Consider the following 24,634-nt stretch of genomic DNA (forward strand, 5'->3'; position numbering starts at 1 on the left):
CCCACCCTGGTTATTAACAGTCTAATCTATATTGTTGAAGATGAAACTTTGCAGATTTGCATAGCTATAGATGTGCTCATCAATTAGATTGATACACCTCCTATTCAAGTTGTGCATGTTGGCCTTGACTGAACATTTTAGAGTTTTAGAGCTTTGATATCATTGGTACTCTCAGGTACTGCAATAAGACATGTTGTATGTGTTCCACATCCATAAAGAAGTGAGGAATTTAATGGCTATATCTGCAGCAATGCTCAGTTTTGAAGAACTAAATCTTCAGTATCTTGTCTTTGTGACAGAATCTACATTCTCAGATTGGCGTAAAGTTGTTCAATGCAGGGATATAGATGCCTGTATAAGTAAGAAGTTCAAATGCTTAAACTATCCCTAAGAAATGCCTGGATAAAGCATCTTTAAATCCTTTTTTCTTCCTGATCTGTAATGCTTCCTTTACACACAGATACTCCTTTTTTTTTTTTTTTTTTTTTTTTTTTTTTTCTCCCTAGAAGCCAATGCCTAGATTTTTCATTCACACATAATTCTGATTATATTGTAAAAATACTGCTTTATGCCTAGCAGCTCAGTGGCTAGTGCACTTGTACAAAATTTAAGAGATGGTACAAGAGAACAGGGAAGGAATTCCTATTTATGCTTGAGAGAAATTACTCCCATATATACCATCTATTTGGTATTTTTAACTATGAAAAAAATGGTTTGTTAAGATGATGCAATTACTATTAGGGTTTTCTGCATATTATATCCCACTTTTCATTAACTGATTCAAGGTTCAGTGGGTAAAGGAGAAAAAGGCATTACACACAAGAGAAAGTCTGCGTCTCCAAATACTATATAGGCACATTGATATGGGGAGGGATCGTGTGTTCCATGTGAAATGCTATGATTTCTGTAGGAGAGGTTAAAAGGCTGTGCAAACAGCATACACAGCAAAATTAATCTCTTCTTGATCCTGGCAAGATTTTGAGTCAGATTTGCATCAGGTATAGTGCTCTGTTCAAAAAATTTCTCTGGACATAACAGATCTGAAATAGCTAACGCAGTTCATTAAGGAATTTGGGAATTAGAGGGTCGTGATTTTCATAACATGTTTCTTAAGCAGAATACTGAACTGGATGTATATGTCTGTCTTTTTGAGGTCCTAATCCTAAATCTTTACTTTCTAGGATATAGCCTTCCAGAGGCCATCCAAGAAGCCAGTTTGTGGAGATGAATTAGTAGCTGCAGCTTGTTTAGCTGTTAGTAAACAAAGATGAAATGTACACTTTTAAAGTAGGCAGTGCATATGGTAGGAAACAAAGTTACATTATGGATCTGTAATTGTTGTCATTTTCCTCAGTGCTTCCTCCTGGAAGACTCTGGACAAAGGGTGAAGGGGAGAATGGAAAATGGCTTGGTCTCTGTTGTAAGTATCTGCAAATAAAAATTAGACTAAATAATAGTGTAAGGAGACATCACCCCATTGCCTTTTTTTTGGGGGTTTTGTTAGTTTTGTTTATTTTGTTCTCATCTTCTTGCTTCTTTTAATATTTAAAATTGGTTTTGGCTGAATGTGGTGTCACAGTTGAATCCAACACAAAGTATCTACCCTTAGATGTTCTGGATAACTTTACAGGCTTAGTAAAACTTGAGTAGCTAATGGCCTTCAATCCATCAAAGAGGTGGACTGGTGCTAATGGCAATCTTGGTGAGTAATTACATCCAAGGGGTTAAAATCCATTTCAGTGCTGCTTTCTGGTTAAAGGAATTGATCTTGACTCTTCTGTTGCACAGAGTGGTATATAATGTCAATGCTGTTCTTGTCATACGCTTTGCTTAACTCTCCAACAGAACCTACACCTCAGCTGCGACACTTGGTGCAGTATATGTAAAGATAAGCAGCTCTAACACAATAAGCTGTGGTAAAACAAACATAAATCACTTCTTTGTGTGTGTGCATAAACATCTGCCACCTTTTCTCCTGGTAAACCCTTTGAATCAGAACCCAGACCCACATAAATCTGCATTCCTTTGCAGAAGACACACCTGATTTACAGCTTGTCCTTATTGGATAACCCCTCATTTTGTCTGTCACTTACATGATTTGCCTGTGATATTCCACAGGCACCTAAATAGCACAGAAAAATGTAACTTCCAAGTTGTACTCAACAGCTGCGCTATATAAAACTTCTTATTGGATATTTTGTTCATTTATTTGGGTGTGCAATTGTTGTGTATGAAAAATAGTAATTTTCTCTTGTACATACTTGTTGACAAAATATATTTATGCATTTTTTAAAAGATGTCCTCAGAGGGACATTGCATAGGTTTTACCTTCTACTATACTGGCTTATTTTTTGCTTTCAAACCACGTTTCTGGTTCATGCCACATTTAATTAAGTACAGCTAAACAACTATTGCTAAATATATCATACTTCAGGGGAAAAGATAAAACAGTAAAGCAATGCCTTATGAAATAGCAGAGCAGGGTAAGGCTTGTCTGTACATTGTACACTAATAAAACTAATAAATTGAGAAATATACATAGTAACATATTTTCTAGAATGGTTCACTGTAGTATCTTTCATTTTCCTTTAAGCTGATTGAGGTAAAAGAAGGGAAAAAAAGTTGTTTCATTCATCCTAGGAAAGAGGCTTGGATCTATTTGGATCCTCCATCCTATTCTTAATCTTGATCCTTAGTACAGAAAATGCTTTCTGTGATTTCTGTGTTGGGTTTAAGGTAAAAGTTGTAGAAAATATATCAATCTATCAATTAGTTGTTTTTTTTTATTATTATTATGGAATGTGCTGGTTTTAGCTGGGATAGAGTTAATTTGCTTCATAGTACCTGGTATAGGGCTATACTTTGAATTTGTTTTGGAAACAGTATTGGTAACACAGGGATGTTTTAGTTGCTGCTGAGCAGCGCTTACACAGAGTCAGGGTCTTCTGCCTATCACCCACCCACCAGCAAGCAGGCTAGTCCCAGCTGGCCCAAGGAACATCCTAGACCATGTGGTGTCATGCTCAGTATGTAAATCTGGGGAAAGGAGAGAGAAGGGAGGGACATTTGGGGTGATGGTGTTTGTCTTCCCAAGTAACCATTACGCATGACAGAGCCCAGCTTTACTGGAGATGGCTGAACACCTCTCTGCCAGTGGGAAGGGGTGAATGAATTCCTTGTTGTACTTTGCTTGCATGCCCAGCTTTTGCTTTACCTAATACACTGTCTTTATCTCAACCCGAGAGTTTTCTTACTTCTACCTTTCTGATTCTCTCCCCCGTCCCACCAGGGGTTGGGGGGCAGTGAATGGGCAGCTGCATGGGATTTAGTTGCCAGCTGGGGTAAAACCATGAAATGTAAGCAGCATGGGAAGGGGAATAACAAGTAGCAGGATTTAAGAATTATTTTATCATCCCTTTGAATAATAAATATTTCCATAAAATTTAGAATCCAAGGCAACCTGTTTTCCTACAGATTTGTCTCAGGACTGTTTGACTGTGGAATCTCAGAAGGTTTAAGGTCATCCTGCAGCTTTTCTCTAAGGAAAGGTATTTAGAGAATTTTGCTTCTCCACCTAGCTGCTTATTTTCATGAAAACTGTAGAAATGCAATTCTTTTCTGAAACTGTTTCACCTCTGTCAAGTTCTTCTGAAATAATTCAGTTCATATGGAAGCGATGGGAAACATATTCAGACACCATTAACAGCACAGAGAATGTTACTACGTCAACTTGGAAACATCCATGGAAAACAAGCTGAAGTAAATCAAAGGAAAATCCATGATAAAAGATCTGCATCGGAGCTCAGAGGTAAGGAAGCCTCCCCAGATCTGGAAGAATAATTTAGTGCATCAGAAGTTCTTATTTGTGTTAGTCACATCAGTTTGTTTTAAATGCACTGTATGGTTTACCAATGGGTTTCAGTGTTGACATTTTGTTTCCTTCCTTGAGACCTGTTGCCGTTCTTGTTAATGGTCTTGCTTTTCTAAGAATAAGAATTGATGTTAATATTATTTCCTGGTATCTTGAGGTCATCCTTTTCAGGCTGAGAGCTGATGAAATCAATTTTCAGTTTCTGCTTGATAACAGAAGCAAGAATAACAAGAGATAAAAAGAATTATAATCTGATCTGTATCTTGTTAGTTTTTCTTAGGTGTCTCAGAAATAGTATTCTGCAACCACTGTCAAATGACCCTGCAAATGTTGCAAGATTTGTAACAAAACCCTCATCTCAAAAAACCTGAGCCCTCTTACCCCTCTCAACTTAAAAAAGATTTTTATTGTTTTATTTTGTTGTTGTGCAAAGTAGTAACCTTCCAGTGACAGTGTTCAATAGCTTTTCCTGTAGTCTACAAAAAAACTTTTAAAACCATAAATATTAATGTGCCACTATCATCAGTATGTATTATAGCGAGCATTCACTTAGCTAATCTGTGTGTTGTTGGACACTTCAGTATACCCAAAACGTAAACAGTTTTAGAGCCCTGAGTTCAAGTGAAGGGATATGAACAATTCATGCAGTTATGGGTTACTTTTCTGCATGGTACTTTCTAGCTAGTGAGCTGGAAAAAAAAAATAAAATACAAGTGATGAAATAAATAATGAGCCTGAGAACTACTCATCCATCACTATACTTTGCAAAGATGATTTTTTAAAAGGAGTCTTTAATGCCTTAGAACTCTTCCCAAAGTTCCTTGAGCTATCCAATATTCACTTCTAATATTTTATTCAGACACAACAAAATTTAAATGTGAAAGTTTGTTTTGTGTCTGTGGAATACAGTAATTATCTTGTCCCTTAATTTTCTGATTTTTGTTTTATTTACTTAGTATTTTCTACCGTCATGCTAAAGAAATAGCAACAGCGGATATCTAAGCAGTCATTGTCATTATACATAATTCAAATGCCACAATCAGAAAAAACAGTTCTTAGTAGAAGATAACATTGAATCACCAAACTAAAATTAAGCCTAGTTGTGATTCAATGCCAACAAGAATTAAAACAAAATAAATAAGATCGTCTGAAACACAGTAAGAACAAAATCTGAAAGAGGAAATTGGAATTTATTTTCTTTCAGAAACCGCTACATAGTTCTGGTAAAAAGAATTGTGATAGTAACCTACACCTTCTATATTGGAGGTGTTTCAAAGCAGGAGCTGCTGCCCACTGCCTTCTCTAGTCAACTTCCCTTGTCTTCTGGCCAATGGAATGTGCGAGGGGAGGCTGGAAACTGGACTTTAGGCAGCAGTCATCTTTCACAGCCTAGTAATCAACAAATTGTATTTACTTTGCAATTTATGAGAACCCAGAAGTTTTACACTGTTTGTACTCTGATTCTTTTACTTTTAAATTTGTGTAGGACTCTTGGACTTAACACCATGTAGTTTTGTTTTTCTGTTTCTTGCTACTCCTTTTACATGGGTCACAGTCTCTTGCCTTTGAATTTTCTGCATCTCTCAAAGGAAAATTCTGCATTCAGAAGGGGTTGTTCTAGGAACCCCTGATCCTCCAAACATGCCAAGTTCCATTTGTCAACCCTCCCCACATCACCACATTTTCTCTCAAATGTCTTTCATCTTCAGTGATGTAATCAGTCCTAATTGGTTAATCAGTGCACTTCAGGTAGAAAGGGAGCAACACGTCCAGCAGTCAATATCACTTATCTTTTTAAAACACATACAGTTCAATTACTTTCTGTAAAAGAGTTGTTCGAAGTAATAACATTTCTCAGAAGGGTGCAGCTGTGTTTGTGAGTCCAACCAACACAAGATCTGTACACAGGCAGATATGAGCTGTGTACTGCGTATTGTATTCGGTTATCTGCCAAGACTGAAGTTCAAAATTGGATTTGGTAGATGTACCTGATGTGCAGTAATCACAATATATACCCTTAAGCTGTATGACTGTGAGCTGCTAGAAATTCGTCTAGCTTGTCTACGTATATGTGTTTGAATCTTTCTGGCAAGGGAGTGTTTTACATGGTGTTCTTGCATCCTCCATAGAAATCTTTTCAGATTTCCTGCTTAAGGGAGCACATTTATGTACTAACTTATGTAACAATTACACAACGGATCTTATGGATTAGTGGGGAAGGAGCCTTTCATGGTATGCACTTAATAATATGTTTTAACTTGAATCTTCCTTTTCAAACAGACCAGGATAGAGCTACTATCATTACTCATCTTCCTGAAATGTGAAAGGATTGACATGATAAGAATAGGTATGTAAAATTTTGTCAAGGGCTTAGAAAAGTTACCCCTTCTCAATGTCAGACTTGGTTTAACAATATCTGTAGTGCAGCTGGATTCCCTTATGTTTTTGAAATTCATATCCAGTAGCGTTACATTTTGCACAACTGAGCTAGACCACCAAAGTTGTTTACTTTGTTTTAGAAAGATTCTTTCAACAGAGTCCTCCTACATAAGGCATTTGCTTCTCAGACACGTAGGAAAGTGCAGAATTTGTTTTTCACTCTGACAAAACAATGAACAATAACATATTCTTCCATGACAACCCAGCCCAGAGGAAAGTAAATGGAAACACTGCTTGGAGGACACAGTGCAATATGCTGTCCTGAGTTCTTCCTATATCACTTTTTTCTCAAACAGTGAGAAGTCCCCTGAACTCATAAGGCCCCCCTGAACACTGAAGAAATGTTTTTGTTTTTGGCAAAGAAAAAAGCCAGGAGACCCGAATTTGTGAACCTGACATTCCTGAATTCAACTGGAATGAGACAAGGCAACTGTTTTAAACCATGTCAATAGGTAGTTCAATATTGTACCTCTACTGACGGACAATGCAACTGACATGAGAGTCAGATCCTGTAAGTCTGTTGGATCAGCGAAAATTAAATCTAGTTTTCTCATTGTATTTATTGAAATCTACATATAATGTAAGTACCAGAATTTTGCGTGAAGAAAAATATTACTAGCAATTAATTTGATTTAGAGAAAAAATGAGGGAGTTCATATTCACCTCATGTTGCAATATTTCAGTCTTGAAAAATGTTTGGCTGGGCTTTTTCTGTCAGTTTTGACCTGAGTTGGTTAGAGACTTGACTGTCTGTAACCGCAGTGGAGTTTTTGAACCTGAAGTAATAATGTCAAATAACAATGATTATTTTTGTGCTTCTATGTTTTTTAGAGCTGTACTAAAGCCATCTATAAAAATGCTTTCCAGAATGAAGGACCCAAAGCAGAATTTCAGCAATGATTGAATGATAAGCTCCTGAAATGTTTGTAATGGAAATGCTGACACAATATTAACCATAAAAGTGTGTAGTCATAATGAAGAATTTGATAATGGGTCTGATAATAAATTACTAACTTTTTTGTGCATTAGAAGTGATGGAATGACTAATTTATTTAACTGTTGTAACTGTACATTACCACATACATTTATTCAGCTGTTAAAATTCACTTACAATTGTTTTAGCTTTCTAAAATAAAGAGTTTCTATTCCAAGGTTATAATGGACTTGCTAATGGGGTATTGACTACTGTTTCTTATAATCCATCTTCTGGTGGAAAGGTGATCATTACTTTTAACTTAATAATTCCCAGTTTTGTGCACATTCACATAGAATTACTTTTATTAGGAATTCATTGAACTTGCAGTTGAAGATAGCCCCAGCAGCAGCTAGTGTTTAATGAAGTTATTTTCTACATGGTATAAAATTGCAGTTTCAGGGATTCCTCAAAATTAAGAACTGTTTTCTTAACTTGAGATTTGGCAATCATACGCACAGACTTGAAATTTGAGTGTTATCAACTGAACTGATAAGGAAAATCAAATATAAAATTGGTTTTAAAAAAATTTGATGTGGAAGTATGTCTCAATGAAATGAAATGAGCTGTTGTTGAGAAACTCTTGAGAAGAAAAGGTGGAGTTGAACAGAATAATTCTGTATTTGGAGTCCTTTTAAAATAAAAGCGAAGGAGAATATAATGGCTCCAAAGAGAGGAAGTTTCCAAGCATTTAGTCCTGTTGGGCTCAGTACAAGAATATGCAAGAAACATCCATTTCCTCACCTTTTCAATAAATCTTTGGGATAGCATCAGCTTTTGTACCAGCTTCGGTTTCCTGAACATTCCAAATAATTTCAAAACTACCTACCTTACATATATGTGTATGGCTGCTTCACTGATGCAGAAGTTGAGCTGTGCCTAAGAAGGTGACACTTCGACATGAACTGCAGCTCTCTCTTGGGTCAAAACATCCATTCCTTAATACTTAATACTGTTTTCCTGAATTTAGGTGCATAAAATCTCCACTTCAATTATCAAAGATTGAGCACAGAGACTCGATTTTTTATTATATTAATTTAGAGCATAATTAAATCATAAACATGTTGATTAATGCTGGAAGAAATTTGTCAGAAAGCTTTAGCAGTCCAGTTCATATTCTGCTTAAATTGTACTTTAAGTTTCTGATGACCAGCTTTCAGCAGTGCTCCAAAAGGATGGAATTAAGAGTATAAAGCACTAAAGGTTTCACTTGTAGAAAGAATTCTTTCAGTGTTCAGAAATATTTCAGATTTCTAGACAGTGTAGAACCAGTAACCAAACTGAAGGAAACTGTCATGCAGGTTTAAAGTTAGCTTTATCTATGATCCCGCACTAAAAAAGCATTCCCAGTTCCTGACCTCAGTTCCCATGGCAATCTGTGGCAACTCAAAGTTAAGAGCATAAAGCTTTGTGCACACAATTTAAGCATGAGCATTCAACTATCAGATACTTTTTGTAGTGACTAAGGATCTCTTTTTTACAGCTTTTAAGTTCCTGCTGAGTTTTCTCTACAGGTACTGGTGCGAGAACTTGACATATTCCATAAAAAGTTAACTTACTAGAGATTTTCTTTTCTTTTCTATGTAGAGGTCTTCTGAGACTCTGGTGTAGTCTTCCAACCTGTCTGGCCTGATCTCTGGTAAGCTTTTACAGAATTTTTTTTCTCTACTTAAAGAATTTCTTTGAAGTTAGAACATAGTGAAATGGGTCGTGGCATCAGTGCGAAAGAAAGTCCCTAATATTCAATCAGCTATAATCAAGTAATTCTAGTCAATACTGAGAAACAAACTGAACAGTGGTTAATATATACTACTGCTGGTTGCCTGAGAAATATTAAAAAGATAATAAGATCTGTGTTCAACACTTACCATACTATTAGATACTGATTGATATTGTCACTTTCTGGTTGCCTGTCATAAGCCCACATGACAAACACATGTGTAACATGTAAACGTATTTGGAGGCACAGGCATTTACAGATAGCAAGAGCAAGCAAAATCAGTTATATGCTGAAGAATTTTTCAAAGATGTTAATTTAGATTTGAGTCAATGATTAGTTCTAACAGGTCCTTGGACGCCCAAGCTTGTGCTAACTGGAAAGACAAAATAGGAAGCAATACATGAAGCAAATCTACATTTAGATGCCTTTTAAAAGAAGTAGTACTACTAAAATATGTCATTTCACCTGCACTACACAGATCAAAACTATTGATATGTGTTTGGTCATTTATTCCCCTATGAACAGAAGTCATCAGGATACCAGTTTGAAATTCATAGCTTGCTAGTCTATGTAGAGATCTTATTTCAGAACTCTAATGTGCCTCCTGCATATAAAATGATTTTCACACCTGACCTCCACACTGTCATTTGACCTATGCTCAATCAGCAGGGTGATGTCTTAGTTGACTTCAGAGCTGGTAAGATTTCCTAGCACCCAAGTTTTCTGATACCTTAGTTTGGAATTGTTATTTTCAGTTGTATGCTTGGAAAAAAATGATGTGAGGGATTCTTAGATGTTAATTGTAAGCTGTGTGGTTCAATATACTTATTCAGGCCATAGGGGAGCTGAAAGAAGCAGACTTAGGAAAGGAGTACAAGGAGAAAGCTGCCTAGAAGGGAGACCTTCCCTTACCTTATGTCTTGCAGCTCTTGAACGAGATCCAAGCAGGGGAAAGACCTACAAAGCATGTACTATGTGGGGATCTTTGTTTACCCTGTACATTATTCCCCTATTACAATCCTTATAGCAGTGGAGTTTACTGCTGTTGTAGGTAGCAAGTTACTCTGTATAACTTGTTTTGCTGCATGTTAAATACATCACCTACATCCCAACATGGCTCAACATTTAAAACTGTCTAAGCCTAAGGGAGATTCTAAAGAAACATGGAAATAATTCGAAACTGTCTTTGCCTGCACTTGGTATTTAGAAGCTTTTCATTCAATGCCTCCAAAATTCACTTTGTTTCTTGATTGACTTCTAAGAGTACATGGTGCAGTAGAGCAGCAGTGGCACCAGAAAACTTACTAAAAAACTGGTCCTTAGGGACTGAAGGTAGAGATCTGATTTCATGGAAATAACTGAAAATGCTTTGCAAATGTTCCATGGACAATATTGCATTACTCTATTACTTCAATGCTTTTACAGTGTGAACAGATTTTTAAATTAATCTTATTTTCTGATGGAGAAAGAAAATTGTCATTCCATTTACCTGCTAGCAAAGAGGAAACTGTAAGGAAGATTCAATAATGCTATACATTTGCTCCCAACAAAAAATAACATAGTTGGCTCATTGGAATGTTAACAAAAGTAATTATCACAGTTGTCCTTTTTAATGGGAACAATATCCAAGTCTTTGATCTGTGACATGTCGTAGAAAATATTGTTGAATTACTCTGCTGGAAAAATTAATAATGCATGTTATGACACAGCATGTAGTACTGCATGAAGAAATGATTTTGAAAACCGCTTTTGCCCTCTGCTTTAATAGTTGTGCTTCATATTTTGATGATACACGTTTGCCCACAGTTTTCTCCTTCGCATTGTTACTTGAAAGAGCTAACTCTTATTTTCTTTGTTGCTTGCTTTGTCTCTGTCTCTGCTAACCTGGATTTCACAAACACTAAAAATTTATGCTCTTTGGTTGGAGCGCTCTGTTCTGCACATCTGCTAGCTTGTATCTGCATCCACAGTGATACATGAAGGCAGCAGATCTGTTCCGCAGTGCAGAGAGCAGGACTCCATGGTATACTTCAGGCAAGCACTTCACCTTGTATTGCATAAGGTTCAGGCAAATCTACTTTTTAAAACATAGTTCACATTCCCTCTGGGACTGCGGAGCAAACAGGTATTGGAGTGTTTTATTTGCACAAAGCACCTTGAGTACCCAGAAAGGATAAGCCAGGAATTTCTTCTGAGGTATTCTGAATTTTTATTTTTAAATATATATATATATATATCCTTTTTCACAAATGTTATTCTATCCCCTTTCTAGCATAGCATTTTCTCATCACAGTACATTATTCTGCAAACACTGGGGGAAAATTGTGCACTATCAAGGGAGAGATAAGTTCCTTGAACATGGTCAGATCTTTTTAGCTTCCATTCTTGGCAAAACAGAGCAGTAACAAAATCAGTTCTATAGACTACTTCCCAAGACCCATGCACAGATCATTTTAGACTGAAGCTTTCCCTCTGAAGGAGGGAAATGTTTATACCGACACCTAGTAGGCCATTCTTACTCCATTGATCTTTCTGGAACTTTACACAGAAGGGCCTCTATGTGGTATAGGATTGCTTGGTTTCCAGATAAAAATGTGTAGGAAAGTAGAGAAAGTGCAACATAATGTGTGATTGGGGATCACCTTTTACTTAGATTTATATGCAGCCTCATCTCTTTAGCTGCTTTACTCCTGTGTATCAAAGCTTTGAGAAATACGAGTTGTACCAAAACCTGTGAGGTTCAGATTGGGAGATTTCAGCCTGTTCCATAGACCACCTGGCTGTGGAGTGTTTGGTAAAAAAAATATCGTTTATTATGGCAATTCTTTTAAAATAGTTGTAGTAAGATGATGAAAATTTCTAGAGAGCTTTACCAAAGAAATGATGTATGCATTGTCAGTTTTGTGATGAGAGGGTAAATCCAGTCTGGGCAGATCAAATTGTACCAAAATCAGATTTTGCACTAATTTCAAAGAAACAAGCAGACTACCCAAGATTTCAGGGTGTACACAGTCAAAGCACTGGTGTAATAGAGTAACGTCATAAAGTGTGTGGAATATTTGCAAAGCCTTTTCTCAGTTATTTTCCATGAAACCAAACCTCTACTTCAAATCCCTGAACACTATTATTTTTGTAAATTTTGTGGTAGCACTGCTGCTTTCAGAATCCGTACTGTGTACAGTTTCATGACTGACATGTGTAAAAGAAAGATGCCAGAGGCATATTTAATGCAGCTCAAAGAGGAAATTTGTGCTTCCACATTTGAACTGTCAGCGATGAGCTGTTGGCAGGGTATGAAGGAACCAGATACAGGGCTACTGTGTGCAGCCTGCTCAGCTACGATACCTGAAACAGATCATCCAGGCCACTCACACAGACTTCAGGCTACTAAGGAAAGCAACTAGAATTCACTACATAGATGACTATGCCAGTCATAAATCACAGTATATGAACTCAATTTTCTAAGAGATCTAATCCTTTAAAAATCAAAGATGACATTAAGTAGTGAATTGCCACCAATGTGTCAAAATAATGAAGGGATGAATCAAGGAAGACCTTAGGCAACAGGGAAAACAAGCATATGCATTATCAGAAAATGCAACTTGAAAAACATCTCCAGACATGTAGATATATCCAGAGTACAGTTTACCCCTGTTTTAGCCTTAAAGCTGATCATTATAACTGCTTTTCCTCCCCTCCACAGTCAACAAGATTATATGTATAATTTTTACTCAGAACATGACTACATGACTCGGCAACTGTTGCTGAGCTTCTTCCCCTCACTTTTTTGTTGTTTGGTTTATGTTGGGGTTTTTTTTTCTCTCTCTTTTTTTTTTTTTTTTTTTTTTTTCTTCTCTGTGTGTGTGTTTTGGTTTGGTCTGGTCTGGTTTTGTTCTGGTATTCCTGACTACACCCTTTCTGGTCAGGTTGTAATAGATTACACTGAAGCTAATTTGAAAATCTCATTAGATCCTCACTAAAACTGCTTCTAAGTGATCACTGGCTCAGTCGAAGAGCCTGTTAGCTGGTGAACGACTGTGATTGCTGAGGAAGAAAACACACCCTTTTTCTGTAGGAAATCCTGCTGCATAGATCCTGGGGTCCCTGGGATTGATGTAACTCCACCACTTCATCACTGCAATTTAGCTCTGTTCATGAGCAAGTAACAGGCAGTGCTCTGGTGAGGGTTTCAGGGTCCCCATATGCACAATTTATATATGTCACACACACTCACACATCCCCACATCCATCCACCCACCCACACGTTTTAGCTTTTAGAAATCAACAATTCAAATCAAGAAAGACTTGATGAGCCTTTAAGAGCTACTCATGTAAATTAAGTATGAGGAGCTGCTAATTGGCCACATAAAAAGCTTATTTAGACCAATAATGCACAGAAACACTTTGTAACTTAGAGAAGAGCCAGAATGAATGAAGTTGGATTTCTCCAGGGCTTATTGGTTTTTATTTTCTGTATTTGGTAATTTTGGAACTTAGTGGGATACTGTGAACAAATACAAATCCCACCTGCTTACTTCACACTAAGTATCACTGAAGATTTGACTTCTAACCCAGTATCACCACAAGACCAACTTAAGCTCCTGGTGAACTTTGAGGGATCAGCCTTGTAACCTGGCCTACAGCACTTGGGTTGTGGATCTTCTGCTTCCTGTGAAGAAGTAAAAGTGGGAGTGCCAATGGTCAGGAAATGTGTCAGAAGAAGAAATACTGTTCCAACACTGTGAGACAAAATTAATCTTAGAATATACGCCTTCAGTGTGCTGCAACCTGACAAAACAGGTGGGCAGAAGAACCCTAACCAGAATTTCCTGAGCATTTTATCTGTGACAAAAATCTAGATACAATTATACTGTTGTTTTTTTTTCTCCCCTAATAGTTTAAACATTAGTTTCTGCATTCAATGTTAGTCCTGCAGCAAAGGAAGTACGGCCCCATAATTTGCCTGTCAAGTGTCCAGATCCACAGAAATGCCGTTCACACCACAAAGTGTCTGCCGCCAAATACAGGTGGGAAGGTTATTTTGAGACATGGCTTACATGCTACAGAAACCTTTCAATTTAGGCAGCAACGTAGCGTGTCTACTCTGTATTGTCAGTAAAAATCATATAAAGAGATAAAAACAGCTTTAGGAAACAGCTGAGCTTACAGAGAACCAAAAGTAGCTACAATAACAGGGCCAGAGACCTGCTTTTGAGACAAAATGCCTTTCAGGTAAGCATAACGACAAAACAACTTTAGGCAAATACATTAAAGGAAAGTTTAGTCAATAGCATCCTGCATTTGAAAGCCTCTCTGTGCCCCTTATTGGTAATTTTTTTCTCTTGTGGTACAGGATAGGAGCCGAGAGAGTGGCCGCCACAGCGCTCTGCGGGCCTCTCCCGCAGGGAACATCTTGGAGCTGCATTTGGCAGGAACCTCTTCTGGTGGCTGGCTGCTGCCAGTGACAGTTAACTGCTGGGAATGAGATTTAAAGGAAAGCTTTTCCCACCACAGGGGTGGTCAAACACTGGCACAAGGGCCTAGGAAGGTTCTGGGACTTCCATCCTTCAGATGCCCAGGACCTGAGTGGACATGGCCATAAGCAACCTGATCCTATCAATTCAGAGCCAGGGCTTGGCTGCTGGACCTCCAGACATCCCTTCCAGCCTGAATTATTCTATGATTCCAAGACCTTTCAAACTGATTACTGGTGACATAAAAATTAAGATATGTTGAGTAACCATCACTGTTTTGTCTGGCCCTACAATTATTTACCAGACCTTAAAACAAGTAGAGGGCTAAATCCTGCTTTATTGCCTTTTCAAAGTCTGACTCATCTAAGAGTCAGCGTTCCTTTCATTTCTGACATTGTGGCATTAGAGATTTTTTTTGAAAAATGTTATTCAATGGCTAGGAGAACAGTAGTTTGGCTACAATTACTCTGTTGCTGTTGCTGCATATTAACAATGCATTTAGGTGACCAGAGCCGTCCATCCCTCTCCGTGTTTTACAATACCTGAGGCCGTTGTGTGTCTGATGTTACACAAAATTGATCCTGCCAGGGATTACGTGAGCTCGAGTGCGTGAATTTTGTCACTCTTTTTATTACTATTGTTAGAGGGAGATGTATCAAAGAACATAGAATTGTGTGTTTGTTTTTAATACTGTATTTTATTGATGTTTCATACAGTAAAGAAGAATCTGATGAATAAACAGGATTTATAGAATTAGAGAGGTAGTAAGCAGCCTTCCATCATTCCCGCTTGTTCTGTACTTGTGGAACTGAGAAACTTCAGGTCAGCCTAATGCATTACTCCCTGCAGAATCTTTCCAACAAATAAATTCAACAATGAAGTCGTTGGAAGCCCTGTATATTTACATTTGTAAATGGGAAATGTATCAGCAATGGCATGTTGTTATTGATTTTGTAATAAGCTGCACTAATTAACTAACTAATAGGCCAGCTAGAAGTCAAAAGGGATTTTCTTTTTGCACACAGGTTGAGAAAAACAACATTACCAGTGGAAGTATTGGAATTTTATTTTATTTCAAAGGCATATGCTGGGAAAATAAACCAGTTCCAAACAATTGTGTAGCATGGTTTTCCATGAAGGCAATGAACATGCTGAACTTCTACAAAGAATCCTTTCCTCTGCAGAAAGGTATGTGGTTCTACCTGACTTGTTTAAATTAATTTTCTTTACTGGGAATGCCATCCATTATTTTGACATGTTTTATGGTAAAAATCCTTGATTGCCACTGCATACCAAAAGAAGCAGTTTTGCCACTTTTCGAAGGAAAAAAAAAAATCTTCAAAAATGCCAGAGGCCATTTAAATGTCATTGCTTGAGAAAGTACTTTGAGAATGCTCCAAAATGAGCTTTTTTGGAGATGTCAACTCCTGAAAAAAATTAATAATAATGAAGATGTGTCTGCCTAGTCACATCGGAATCACTTTTATACAGGTTTTCTTGTACGCATATAAGAAATACATTAGACAAATGCTCAAAGCAGATTGCCCCCACAGGTAAACACATCTAAACATTTCTCACAGAAAAAAAATCACAGGTTACTTCACAAGTAAGATTAATTGAACTTATTTCTGTTTGGCTTCTTTCTCATGGATAGAAAAAGAGTATACAAAAATTACTGGTAGTTTGCTTGGTTTTCTTTAAGGGAATTTCTAATGTACTAAAGGAAATTGTGAATTGTAGTAAGTTGTTTATCAGCTTTATTATCTCTGTTTTACATAAAGCTCTAGTACTCTCAAGCCCAGATACTGAACCTCTATTACCTTGTATGTATACTGGTGGTATTTTTGAAAAGTAACAGAAAATTATGGGGTTGTTTTGTATTGTGGGGATATATCTGTAGACCATTCTGGAGACCCTGGCAAAATTTTAAATATTTATTTGTTACTATTTAGGTTAATAAATTTTGAGATAAGATGTCAAAATTAGCATGATCATCTTGCTGTGACCTCTGCTGCTGCAGAAGCTATAAAGATATTTCTTATATTTAAGAATTTGGTTTCTTAGTCTTTTATATCCAGATTGTATGCTTCTCTTTAATGAACTGAATTGAATGAAGTTCTTAACTTCTCTATAACTCTATAACTCAAATTTTATGCTTCTTTAATTCTTCTTGGGGTTTTCTCTGATTTTTTTCCAATTTATTGATATTCCTGAAATGTCATATTTGGATGTAGTGCTCTAAATAGTGATCACATCGCTAGCACAGCATACACAGAGGTAATATTACCTTTTTTCTACTACCATGGCCTACCTGGAGATAGAGGAAGTAGATAATCCCAGGATGTGATCTGTGTGACACAGCTGTGCAAATTCGCTGTATGATGTGATGCCTTCACAGAGGCTAGGCAAAGTTGAAGTGGAAGGTAATACCTAATAGAACCACCCCTAGATCTTCAGAAAATTCAGTTTTATTCAGGAACCTGTTTTAGGGTACATGGAGAAGTTCTCTGCCTCCAAGAAACTGCAATGGAGTTTTCAAGATGTCTTAAGCCTTCCTGAAACTCTCAAGAAACTGTGAGAGTAACATTTATAGGCAAGTTGCCGATCCTAAGGAAACCATGGGAATCCTAGTAGCACAGTGCAGAGATCCTCCAGGCTAGCTGTGGGTAGGTGCTTCAAATCAGCTGCATGTGGGGTTGTTTCCACCTAAACCAACAAAATGCTCCATGGAGGGGTGCCTGATCTGCTGCCAGTGCTGTGCACTGAAATGATGCTGTACTTCCAGAGCAGGGGCATTCACCCCCAGTCACAGTGCTGCCAGTGCTGTCACACTACTCTTTGTGATTGACTTGTGCAGTCAGTGCCAACTTGGGTAACACTGAATTGTGTGGTTTGTTGTTGTTGTTTTTTTTTTTTTTTTTTCTTTAATTTAAATATTATAGGCACGTCCTGTGACATCACATGTAATCAAAATGATAGTGAACTGACTAAGAGAGTATACTGCAGTCTCCAAGCCTGACAGTTGATTCTCTGAATAAGCCTAATTTCTGGACCTCAGAGTTGCTCACAATGCATATTATTGCACCTCAACACCAAGCTAAAACTTGGATGAATGCAAGAAAAATTCAGTCCTTTGGCTGTGGTTCATAGGTTGATACACTGAGTTTACATCTACACTAATGAACATAATCTGCTCAGAGAGTGTTTCTGACCATGCTTATATTTTGCCATGTGGCCACAGTCTCAGAGAGTAATGATTGGGATTGCTATGTTAGACTTTGTGATTACTCATCACATAGCAACGACCAAACCTCAAACTGATGATGATGATTTCTCTGTAATACTTCTGTTGCTTTATTTCAGCTGGTGATTTTCCTTTCTACATCTACAGTTTTCACTTTGTTTTCATTTGACCATACTCCAGATGCAGTGAGATCTAGTTACATTTTTCTGCTGCATGGCACAGCAATATGAAATATATGCCAGGCAATAAATATCGAGTGAATAAAAGAATTTAATTGCTTTACAAGTCAAGACTGCAGTAGGTGACTGTATCATATTGCTTGCTTTTATTCCTGCTGTTACGATAAACTCCTCTGTTGGCTTTTTACTTTGGGGATGAGAAGGTAATGGATGCAAGAGGTGGCCACTGCCTGCAATATCTCCTATGCTAAAGTCCTGCCAGTATACACTGAAGGTGATATAATTGGTAATAAAGCAACAATGAAAATACACCTTCTCTGGCAGGGGCTAATTGAATTTGTCCTTTTTTTCTTTGCTCTACACATTTCCCAGTCAATGTTTCCTCCTTTATCCCAAGAAAGTATCAGTACCTCCTAAGGGATGCTGCCTTATGACATGGTCCTGGACAGGTCCATCGTCTGGACCTGGAGTAGTCTATCACCTGTTGTCTAGAAGTATATAACACTTTTGGCATAGGAGTTGTTTGGTTTTTGTTTTTTTTTTGTTTTTTTTTTTTTTCTATATGAGACTCCCCTTGTACTAATTCAAAAAATCCCTGCTTTCAGGTTTGTTTACTGGGAAGCAGAGGAGTTCAACACTGAAGTGTTTAAACCCTAGACTGCAGTAAGCCATAACTTTATTGCCCATCCACAGGTTCCCTTGGCATTAATGCTTTTTCCAGGCTAGGTTTAGACTTGTTTCACGCAAGGAGGAGACCTAATTCTTCCAGTACGTTGGCACCACTGACATTTGTGAGTGAAAAAGAGGTAGCTCACAGGTGAGCCAAGTGTGTTAGCTCTCAGCTCAAAGTACAAACTGCTCTACGGGGACCTTAATGGAAATACACAAGGAGTGCGTCCTATGTGTTATGGTGCAGGAAAGATTTATCTATCTATCTATCTATCTATCTATTAATTAATTTATTTATTTATTTATTCCTACTTGCATGTAATCAGGTATGTTTATTCCTTGATACCTAACCTGAAATAGAAAATGAAAGAAGAATGCAGCGTAAGGTATTGGATTTTGTGTGCTGTTGTTTGTTGTTTTGTAACAAACTTAACTAAGCAGAAGTTTGCATCTATTTGATTTTTTTTCACCTGTATTTGTCCTGTAAAAGAAATAGCATACTTGTATCAAAAGCTTAAGACATGGGTGTATGTGGATGGCTCCCAGGGTTAATTCAGCAAATTTGTCAATACATTTGGTCAGATTCTCAGCTGGTAACAAAGTGGAGCCAATTTGTTCTACATCAGGAACAAACACGTCGTCAATGTGCAGTGTATTAATATTCTGTGCAGTTTCTAGCAACTGCCTTATCTTGAAGACATTTAGATTTGAACCAAAATTCCATATAAGCCGGTATAAGGACCAAACTTCTTGTCAGAACTCACTAAGATTTCTGATTAAAAATCAGCCAGATCCATATTATCATTTCAACTATTAGTAATAATCCATTTTTTTGTTTAGATGGAAAAGATGGTGATATCATACATTACATTCAGTTTTCAAAAGTATAAGAATAACTTCAGCTTATAGTTGATATGTGATGTGGTTCCTATTTTATGTGTATGAATGTGCCGTGTGTGTGAAGCTCACAAACCTTTGCCTTATACAGCTTCCCCACAATTATTTAAAATATTCTGGATTTGCAATTTTATGCATAAGGAAAACAACTCCAAAACCTTTCTCTGAAGCAGAAAACATCTTATGTTATGAATTCATATATACACATATATAGTTTTCAATTTTCTAGGTGGGATAAATGAGACTGTTAGTAATTTGAATTGTTCTGTTACAGACAATTTAACATTTTTAGCATTCAGCTTATATTCCGAATTACTGTAAGCCTGCTCCAATAAACAGTAGAGATTGCTTCTTTATGGCTTGTTTGTTGCGTGTCTTATTGATCCTTATACTTGACCTCTAAGCATAACAGTGAACTATATTAAGGAAAAACTTAAAGAGAAAGGAAAAAACATAAAACTGAACAGGCACAAAATCTCTTAGCCTATGTGGTTTGAGTCTACAAAAATAAATTTGTATGATGGTAAGACTGGCTGGAAGCAAAATTAGAAAGAGTAGTGTGGGTATAAAACAATCTGGAATCCTTGAAGATAGGAAGGGATTGCTAACTCGGCTGGTGTGTATCAAGAGGTGCACTGAATGGAATCATTATTAATACCTTCAGTCTATCAGCCACTTTCTACTTACAAAAATTATGGAAACAGAAGAGATGAGTATGATAACTTGTTGGCTTTCCCCTCCCCTCCTCAAGACTCGTTCAGTGCACGGGATAAGCAACAGACACTGAGCTTCCATATTTTATTTTACCTTTGTTTCTCAATATGCAAGCCCAGTCTAGCATGCTGAATGATATTTAAATGCTGCTCTGAAGACAAGATTTCTTTTTTATTTCTGTGTTTTCATGTGATGTAAGTGTATAATATTGGCTCCATTTTATCAACATTATTTAAAGCACATGAAACCAGTTATTTTGTCTGCTGATCCAGGGTGCACGGTGTGGCATTTGCAGTTCTGAAAATTTCAGAATCTTGCATGGTAGTTATTTGGACAGAACATTTATTTTTTTTTAAATCAAAGCACTGACATTCAATTTTAAAAAATCAAATCCCACTGACAGTTTTCACAAGTGAGTGCTCAGTGGTTTTGCAATTTATATCATCAGGTCCCAAATTTCTATGCCTACCTAATGGCACTGATTAGTTAGGATTTCTAAAAGATACAGTTGAAGCATTTTGTCCAGATTCCTTCAGGAACATTTTGTCATAGACAGGGATAAAATCTAATATTCCAGGAGTGTAAAAATTCTTAAGCCGTATGATTGTTCTTTCTTCCTCTGCAGTATCTCATTTGATTTGCCATAATCCTTCCAGCTCCTGAAGGAAATGAAACCAATGTCATTCTCTTCAAAGCAGTGACTTGCTATTGAATGAGTGAAATGTATGCAATTATATAATTAACTATCATAATTCAGAAATATGGAGGAGAGAGATTAATTAATTCAAACATCTAGTCTTAGTTGCAGACTTTTCTAACTTTTTGTTGTTTGGTTTTCTGATGTTTGCTTTCCATCTGTTTTCACCCAGTCAACAGATAAGCTTCTGGAGCTGCAGGTGGAATGTATGTTAATACTGCTCATGCTGTCCTGTAAGTAGAGGCTGCTGTTTTGACAGAAGTTTCAGGTTCTTCTTCGTCAGGACAAGTGTTTCCACGTGTATCAGGTATTGTATGAGCAGGTTTCAGTGCTGTACTTTACCACTTGTCGGAATAGATTTTCTTTTTACATATTGGCATAGGCCTCTGTGGTCTCCCCATCCTGCAAGGATGCAGAATGTTGCCATGCATTTCTTCATACCTCATGTTTCTTGGTAGCAGATCACTTCTTTATGAACTCTTTATGGTTGGTTTTGCTCATCCTAATATTTGATCTTCATGCAGTCAGCTGGAAAACATTACCAAAGGAATGAAAATAACATTATAAGCAGCATAGTCTAACTTACCAGGCTTATAGTAAGTTCTTTTTTTCAGGAAGGACTTCTACTTAAAACAAATTTTCTCAAAAGTGTATTTTTTTTTCCGAAAGGTATAGAAATCTCATGGCTTGAGCCCCAGATGTTACCTTTCCATGGGCAAATTTTCATTACTGCACTGGAATACTATTTGGTTGGTTTTACAATTTTTTAATGATTCTGCTAACCAGGCAACAGATACACCTCCCTTTTAGACATGCCTCAGAGGTATTTAACACCATGAAGTGTCAGCTACAACTTTTTTTCCAATTTAGATGGGAGTTATCACTCTATTTTAATTTCTTCATGTATATAAGCTCAAAAAACCCTGCAGTGCCTCCGAGTAATTACAGCAAACCTTCTAATGGTAAAGTGAAAGAAAACCTATCTTCTTCTTTTTGGACAAGAGTATTGTAAATTGTCAAACTGGATCCTGCAGTCTTTTAGTTAAACAGTTTTGATTCTAATAGTAATGTCTTTAAATAACATTTGATATCTCTTCTTGTTTATTTGATATGACTTTGACTTCTGTTTCTGCCTTCTTCTGGAAATAAGGATACTAGGAAGTGCTGAACTACAGGCTGAACCAAATACCTGTTTTCACGATGCCCAGTACTCTCAGCATCTGCATACTTTACTTACATGACTCTAGCAACAACATAGCCATGTATGGTATTAATAATTCGGCATATATATTTTTTAACAGAAGAGTAAATTAAACAGTGACCTTGTCTCCAGTTGCATAAAATCTGGGTCAATTCAGTTCATTTCCTTACCTGCTATCCCTTTTTTCACAATAAAGTTCATACTTGTTCTCATTCAGTAATAATTGCATTTTTTTTTATCAAAATCTGAGTAAGAACAACAGTAAAAGTTGTGAATGTCTTTAGTTATTGTTTCAATATGTCAAATAAAGATTCATAGACCCTAGTGAGCTGGTGATAAAATGGCAAATGGGTCATTGATGCTCTTAATGAAATATAACTTGCCGTACTTGTTTTTGAAAGTTCAGCCAGTTTTGGTCTTTCTTTCTGCTTTCCTGACAATGTCAGCTCTGACATAGCTCTGCATTCTCATGTCACTTTTCATTTTGTTATTCAGCTTTGACTGACTTTATAATAAATAAAAATAATAATTGATTCACTGACTTACTGATCTATTCACCAAATGGTTCAAGTGAAGTCATTATCCCATCTTTCTCTTTGCATTTTATATTTGCTTTGCTTCCACTTTATCAGTCTGGCTGCTGCAGAGTTTTGCTTTTAGGAAAGATTTGGAATTGCAAATTGTAAGCATGCTGTGATTCTTTATGCTCTTCTGTGACTTCTCATTTAAGCATTTAAGACTTTCTCCCCTCCATGATAGCTGTGTTTGAAGAGATGGTTGAGTTTGTACAACTGATTTAGTATCAAAGCCCTCCTAAGGATCAGTAACACACTACCTCTGTACAGGTGTTCAGCTCCTCTGCAGCAATACTTTGCATTTCCCTTTCATACTCACAAGTTTACAGAGATATTTTTCTTGGGTTTATTGGTAGCCTTCTAGAAAGATAACAAGGCAAATAATTCTATCTACTCCCTAACAAAGTAAAAAGTGGTGTGTTTTGGTTTTTTTGTTTCCTAAAGGAAAAACCAAATTTTCTCCCTTTAGCCTTCCTTCTCATGTTTTTCCCTCAGAAATGACACAAGCCTGAGGTCTCCAGTTTTGCCTGTCAGCCTTGGAAGACCATCATTTTTTTTCAAATGAAACTGCAGCATAACCTGCAAGGCCCTTTAGAGCACCACAGTTCACTAATTACTCTGTAAATATATGCCAAAATGAGCTGACATATAGATTTAACTCAGGTTTCAGAGGCTAAAAGAATGAACAAAAGATGCATTATTATTAAAGTAGTTCTTAAAAAATTAGTCTAATTCCTCATTAAAAAGAAGAATGGATCTAATGGGGACTTTTGCTTGCTTGCTAATGTTTTTAAAATGTTAATACTATACTTTTCTTCTGCTGTTTTTGGAAGTTATCACATCTTCAGTTGCTATAGCACCGTCTACGAGAGAAAAAATGCAAATGTGAAAGCAAAAAGAAACAACTCTCTGTCTGAGCAAATGCCAGATACTTCCTGAACTTGCATTACTTCTTGTTCATTTCATGGAAAAAAAAAAGCGATTGACAAAATCCTTCACCAGATCTGTGCTAGCGACTGGAATTAGATACACACTGTTAGTGTGTATCAGAAAATGCTAGTCGCACAGGTACAGCCAGGGTAGCCCAATGCCAGGTTTGAAGAGCATACCGTGTCCCATTCCGCCTGTCTGGCTGTTCCAGAAGGGGGGTTAGTTATCAAGAAATTTGCAAGAAGCTTATATATGGTTTTTACCCCGGTCTTGATGTGCCCTGGGACAGTTTGATGTAACATGGTCAGTTATAAAGAGATAATAATTCCTATAATTTTCCTCATCATAATAAAGCCATGAAAACCAGATAATTCCTTCTGTTGGGCTAAACATGTTAACAGTACTTTGATAACAATTTGGTGTCATTTGCTATAAAAGTGTTTCACCTGGAAACTTATGATAAAGCATGACATTTACGACACAGACACATGTGGGAGAGAACATGTGGGGTTCTTCTACCTGCTGTTCTCTTAGGTCAGTTTTATAGCTGTGTAGTGTAATTGACTAAAATAGAGTTATTTTTTATTTACAGTGCTGTAAGTCAAAGAACAATCAGTTTTGCTGTAACTTTTTTTTTTTTTTTTTTAAATCTTTAAGCGTTCGTGTATTAGCACGGTTAATCTGTGTGATTTGTGCTCTGGTATACACACTGGGGAGAGGAGGACTTGGCATTTTCAGTGCTGTTTTGTAGTCTGAGGCAGAATATGGTTGGTAAACAAGTCTACATCAAAATGTTGTTCAAAGCCCTGATGAGGCCACATGAGATGATGTGCCAAATTAACGCATGGCTGACTTATGGATGAAATACAGTGGGGAAATGGCGACTCAGATTTGGCTGTGCTTTAAGAAAAGATCCCATCAGGTTTTCCTATGGTTGAAAGTGCCCAGTAGGAAGGTACAGAAAAAATGTCATCACAGGTCACTGTACCAGTTGTCTGTGTGTGAGAAACACCACCAGCATGTGAGAGCATACAGAATGCTCCACGATAAA

General features: G+C 37.0%; 1 long non-coding RNA gene across 1 annotated transcript in view; it reads left to right on the plus strand.

The window, feature by feature from the left end:
• The window catches only part of LOC308059806, a 97,598-nt gene extending 73,377 nt beyond the window's left edge, over positions 1–24,221 (plus strand). Inside the window, exon 2 of the long non-coding RNA XR_013926405.1 lies at positions 1–24,221. This exon is cut by the window's left edge and continues 23,736 nt beyond it. This is a non-coding gene — a long non-coding RNA (uncharacterized lncRNA).
• Positions 24,222–24,634: the final 413 nt, after the last annotated feature.

Source organism: Falco punctatus (assembly GCF_963210335.1).
Source record: "Falco punctatus genome assembly, chromosome: 1".
Taxonomy (NCBI): domain Eukaryota; kingdom Metazoa; phylum Chordata; class Aves; order Falconiformes; family Falconidae; genus Falco; species Falco punctatus.